Source organism: Sparus aurata, chromosome 2, assembly GCF_900880675.1.
Source record: "Sparus aurata chromosome 2, fSpaAur1.1, whole genome shotgun sequence".
NCBI lineage: Eukaryota > Metazoa > Chordata > Actinopteri > Spariformes > Sparidae > Sparus > Sparus aurata.
Genome location: NC_044188.1, coordinates 30,518,289 through 30,524,742, shown reverse-complemented (window position 1 = coordinate 30,524,742; position 6,454 = coordinate 30,518,289).

Sequence of the window (6,454 nt, the reverse complement as noted above, 5' to 3'; positions counted from 1 at the left end):
GACTGGTTGGGGTAAGAGAACATGGCATGGCCAGTCATCACTCATGACACGTGTTGGGTTAGGGTTAGGGTTAGGGGGTTAGGGTTAGGGTTAGGGTTAGGGGTTAGGGTTAGGGTTAGGGGGGTTAGGTGGAGTAATGAATTACTCAGAGGTTAGGGTTAGGGGTTAGGAAATAGGGATGAGTGCCACCCTGGAGGTGCCCGGTCATTAAGGTTCCCGGGGTCCTAGAGTGAAAAGAGTCATATATTCGGAAACCGCAGGCCCCCCCGAGGCCGCTGGTGGCTTCGGATTTGGAATCGGAGTTCGGGAAGTTGGCGAAAAAACAATGGCCTGCCGGTCATTAATGTTCCCGGCCGGTCCAGTGAACGAGACTTTGCCTACCCCCCCAAATGTGGCCCCTGGCTGTCCGAAACAGTTGGAATGAAGTCTCTATCTCATTCCGTTCCGGAGATATTGTGATTTTAAAATCCGGCCACAGGCGGTCTTTCGGACGTTCCCGTGCAGAGAAAAGGCGATTTCAAAGGTCTTTGGCCGGCCGACTTTGGGTGCCCGGTCATTAATGTTCCCGGCCGGTCCAGTGAACGAGACTTTGCCTACCCCCCCAAATGTGGCCAGGGGCTTTCCAACGCACTTGGAATGGAGTCTCTATCTCCTTCCGTTCCGGAGATATCGCGATTTTAAAATTCGCCCATAAGCGGCCATTGTAAAAATTGGGCGGGAGAGCTTTAAGGATGTCAGCTACGGGACTTTGGCTACCCCCCCAAATGTGGCCACGGGCTTTCCAACGCACTTGGAATGGAGTCTCTATCTCCTTCCGTTCCGGAGATATCGCGATTTTAAAGGTCGGCGGCCGGCCGACTTTGGCTGCCCGGTCATTAATGTTCCCGGCCGGTCCAGTGAACGAGACTTTGGCTACCCCCCCAAATGTTGCCACGGGCTTTCCAACGCACTTGGAATGGAGTCTCTATCTCCTTCCTGTCCGGAGATATGGCCGTTTTGAAATTTGGGAAAATTGGCAAATTTCACTAAGTGTCACAGCCAAAATGAAAATTTCTGAAACTTGGTAGGAGCGCGTTTTGGGCCGCGTAGAGTCGGCCTATGTCAGTCCCGTCTTGATGGGAGCAACTTTGGGCCAAAGTGTTTGGAAACGCTATGCAATGTGTCTGACTGTATAGTCTGGCCCGTGCTGAAGCCGTACATGTCCTTGGTTCCCTCCTAGCCCCTTCTTATCCGGAGTTATAACCGTTTGAAGAGAAGTGAAAGTAGCTTGAAATATGCCCAAGTGTTTGAGGCATGCGCCGGCTCCTTCAAACGGCCGTATCTCGGTCCAGGAACGTCTGACAGAGCTGAGACCTGTCGGCTTTTGTTCGTCTCGTCGAGACCTTTCCATAGACACCAGGACCGCCCCAGTTGGACCAGCGGTTCCGGAGATATGAACTTAAGAAGGTACTGATTTCGTCCGACTTACGTAGTCCGATAACTTTTGATAGGAACCTCGTAGAGACATGGGAGTGGTACCGTTGGACTCAGCGTTGAATTCTCTTGCAGATAGACTACTCACTTGTCAAATTTGGACAACTAAAAATTTCGATCTTTTTCAGAAATTTCACTAAGTGTCAGACTCCAAGACATTCTTCCAGAAACTGTCTAGGACCACGTTTCAGGCCATTTGGAGCCTATAGAGACCTATAAAAAGACTGAAAAGTACCAACTTTTTACAGAAATCTGCCAAAGTGAGATACCTAGGGTTGGTCACATCCCCCGACTGGTTGGGGTAAGAGAACATGGCATGGCCAGTCATCACTCATGACACGTGTTGGGTTGGGGGTTAGGGTTAAGGTTAGGGCAGCGAAATTTAGGGTTAGGGTTAGGGTTAGGGTTAGGGGTTAGGGGGTTAGGGTTAGGGGGGTTAGGGTTAGGGGTTAGGGTTAGGGTAGGGTTAGGGTTAGGGTTAGGGTTAGGAAATAGGGATGAGTGCCACCCCGGAGGTGCCCGGTCATTAAGGTTCCCGGGGTCCTAGAGTGAAAAGAGTCATATATTCGGAAACCGCAGGCCCCCCCGAGGCCGCTGGTGGCTTCGGATTTGGAATCGGAGTTCGGGAAGTTGGCGAAAAAACAATGGCCTGCCGGTCATTAATGTTCCCGGCCGGTCCAGTGAACGAGACTTTGCCTACCCCCCCAAATGTGGCCCCTGGCTGTCCGAAACAGTTGGAATTAAGTCTCTATCTCATTCCGTTCCGGAGATATTGCGATTTTAAAATCCGGCCACAGGCGGTCTTTCGGACGTTCCCGTGCGGAGAAAAGGCGATTTCAAAGGTCTTTGGCCGGCCGACTTTGGGTGCCCGGTCATTAATGTTCCCGGCCGGTCCAGTGAACGAGACTTTGCCTACCCCCCCAAATGTGGCCAGGGGCTTTCCAACGCACTTGGAATGGAGTCTCTATCTCCTTCCATTCCGGAGATATCGCGATTTTAAAATTCGCCCATAAGCGGCCATTGTAAAAATTGGGCGGGAGAGCTTTAAGGATGTCAGCTACGGGACTTTGGCTACCCCCCCAAATGTGGCCACGGGCTTTCCAACGCACTTGGAATGGAGTCTCTATCTCCTTCCGTTCCGGAGATATCGCGATTTTAAAGGTCGGCGGCCGGCCGACTTTGGCTGCCCGGTCATTAATGTTCCCGGCCGGTCCAGTGAACGAGACTTTGGCTACCCCCCCAAATGTTGCCACGGGCTTTCCAACGCACTTGGAATGGAGTCTCTATCTCCTTCCTGTCCGGAGATATGGCCGTTTTGAAATTTGGGAAAATTGGCAAATTTCACTAAGTGTCACAGCCAAAATGAAAATTTCTGAAACTTGGTAGGAGCGCGTTTTGGGCCGCGTAGAGTCGGCCTATGTCAGTCCCGTCTTGATGGGAGCAACTTTGGGCCAAAGTGTTTGGAAACGCTATGCAATGTGTCTGACTCTATAGGCTGGCCCGTGCTGAAGCCGTACATGTCCTTGGTTCCCTCCTAGCCCCTTCTTATCCGGAGTTATAACCGTTTGAAGAGAAGTGAAAGTAGCTTGAAATATGCCCAAGTGTTTGAGGCATGCGCCGGCTCCTTCAAACGGCCGTATCTCGGTCCAGGAACGTCTGACAGAGCTGAGACCTGTCGGCTTTTGTTCGTCTCGTCGAGACCTTTCCATAGACACCAGGACCGCCCCAGTTGGACCAGCAGTTCCGGAGATATGAACTTAAGAAGGTACTGATTTCGTCCGACTTACGTAGTCCGATAACTTTTGATAGGAACCTCGTAGAGACATGGGAGTGGTACCGTTGGATTCAGCGTGGAATTCTCTATCAGTCAGAATTTCCAAGATTTTCAGAAAATTCACCAAGTGTCACAGGTGAAATCTTTCTGCCAGAAATTTCCACACGGTTGGGCTCAGGCATGTTCCCTGAGAGGTTAAGTTCAGTAAACATGGCCAGGTCAGGCTGTAAGTACTAGTAAGTCATTTGTCAGATGTCTATTGGACTCTTTAGTCTGGCATCGGTGGTGCTAGGCAACTGGAAGTCGCCTAGCATCACCGATGCACGCAAGCCTCCATGCCACGTCAAGGCAGAGTCCATATGGAGGGTCCTAACTATAACTATATACAATAAAATAAATGGAACTACAACTACTTCTAAGCATAACTAACAAACAAAAAGTGTATAACTCTAACTAAACCTTACAAACTATCTAACTAAACAATATCTAAGCTATATACAACTAACAAAGTAAAATATATACAACTGAACTATTTACAACTAACTATAACTAAAACTTTTCAACTATAAATAAAGCTAAGAAATTATAACTAAAACTACATCTAAATAGAACTAACAAACTAAACTAACTATATACAACAGAACTATTTACAAAAAGGAGAACTCAACTTCAAAAAACCGTTCATTTAATGAAAGGTTATGTCTTTTGAAGACTTTATTGGGCCCTTAGTGGGTAGGGAGGGGGGATTGGGGTGTGGGGTGAGGGCCCTTGAGTCCCTCACCCCAGAAGAAGCACAATTGACTTTGTCCTTAAGGCTTTCCTTGCTTTGCCCCATTGCTCTTGGTCCATCATTTTCCCTGGCGTTAGGGGATGGGGACGGGTGGGTGGGGTGAGGGCCCTTGAGTCCCTCACCCTACAATAAAAAAAAACATACGTGGACCTGTCAAGTCCCGTGAGAAATTGTAGTCTATAGTCAGTTTATGTTTGCCTGGCCTTTCCACCGCTGCACTAGTAAGGGTGACTCCCTGTTTCAGGAGCCTTCATCTGTCTGACGATCTCTGCATTTACAGGACCGTCCCTTCGTAGAGACATGGGAGTGGTACCGTTGGACTCAGCGTTGAATTCTCTTGCAGATAGACTACTCACTTGTCAAATTTGGACAACCAAAAATTTCGATCTTTTTCAGAAATTTCACTAAGTGTCAGACTCCAAGACATTCTTCCAGAAACTGTCTAGGACCACGTTTCAGGCCATTTGGAGCCTATAGAGACCTATAAAAAGACTGAAAAGTACCAACTTTTTACACAAATCTGCCAAAGTGAGATACCTAGGGTTGGTGATAGCAGATAGACTACTCACTTGTCAAATTTGGACAACTAAAATTTCGATCTTTTTCAGAAATTGCACTAAGTGTCAGACTCCAAGACATTCTTCCAGAAACTGTCTAGGACCACGTTTCAGGCCATTTGGAGCCTATAGAGACCTATAAAAAGACTGAAAAGCACCAACTTTTTACACAAATCTGCCAAAGCGAGATACCTAGGGTTGGTCACATCCCCCGACTGGTTGGGGTAAGAGAACATGGCATGGCCAGTCATCACTCATGACACGTGTTGGGTTAGGGTTAGGGTTAGGGGGTTAGGGTTAGGGTTAGGGTTAGGGGGTTAGGGTTAGGGTTAGGGGGGTTAGGTGGAGTAATGAATTACTCAGAGGTTAGGGTTAGGGGTTAGGAAATAGGGATGAGTGCCACCCTGGAGGTGCCCGGTCATTAAGGTTCCCGGGGTCCTAGAGTGAAAAGAGTCATATATTCGGAAACCGCAGGCCCCCCCGAGGCCGCTGGTGGCTTCGGATTTGGAATCGGAGTTCGGGAAGTTGGCGAAAAAACAATGGCCTGCCGGTCATTAATGTTCCCGGCCGGTCCAGTGAACGAGACTTTGCCTACCCCCCCAAATGTGGCCCCTGGCTGTCCGAAACAGTTGGAATGAAGTCTCTATCTCATTCCGTTCCGGAGATATTGCGATTTTAAAATCCGGCCACAGGCGGTCTTTCGGACGTTCCCGTGCAGAGAAAAGGCGATTTCAAAGGTCTTTGGCCGGCCGACTTTGGGTGCCCGGTCATTAATGTTCCCGGCCGGTCCAGTGAACGAGACTTTGCCTACCCCCCCAAATGTGGCCAGGGGCTTTCCAACGCACTTGGAATGGAGTCTCTATCTCCTTCCAGTTCCGGAGATATCGCGATTTTAAAATTCGCCCATAAGCGGCCATTGTAAAAATTGGGCGGGAGAGCTTTAAGGATGTCAGCTACGGGACTTTGGCTACCCCCCCAAATGTGGCCACGGGCTTTCCAACGCACTTGGAATGGAGTCTCTATCTCCTTCCGTTCCGGAGATATCGCGATTTTAAAGGTCGGCGGCCGGCCGACTTTGGCTGCCCGGTCATTAATGTTCCCGGCCGGTCCAGTGAACGAGACTTTGGCTACCCCCCCCAAATGTTGCCACGGGCTTTCCAACGCACTTGGAATGGAGTCTCTATCTCCTTCCTGTCCGGAGATATGGCCGTTTTGAAATTTGGGAAAATTGGCAAATTTCACTAAGTGTCACAGCCAAAATGAAAATTTCTGAAACTTGGTAGGAGCGCGTTTTGGGCCGCGTAGAGTCGGCCTATGTCAGTCCCGTCTTGATGGGAGCAACTTTGGGCCAAAGTGTTTGGAAACGCTGTGCAATGTGTCTGACTGTATAGTCTGGCCCGTGCTGAAGCCGTACATGTCCTTGGTTCCCTCCTAGCCCCTTCTTATCCGGAGTTATAACCGTTTGAAGAGAAGTGAAAGTAGCTTGAAATATGCCCAAGTGTTTGAGGCATGCGCCGGCTCCTTCAAACGGCCGTATCTCGGTCCAGGAACGTCTGACAGAGCTGAGACCTGTCGGCTTTTGTTCGTCTCGTCGAGACCTTTCCATAGACACCAGGACCGCCCCAGTTGGACCAGCGGTTCCGGAGATATGAACTTAAGAAGGTACTGATTTCGTCCGACTTACATCGTCCGGTAACTTTTGATAGGAACGTCGTAGAGACATGGGAGTGGTACCGTTGGATTCAGCGTGGAATTCTCTATCAGTCAGAATTTCCAAGATTTTCTGAAAATTCACCAAGTGTCACAGGTGAAATCTTTCTGCCAGAAATTTCCACACGGTTGGGCTCAGGCATGTTTCCC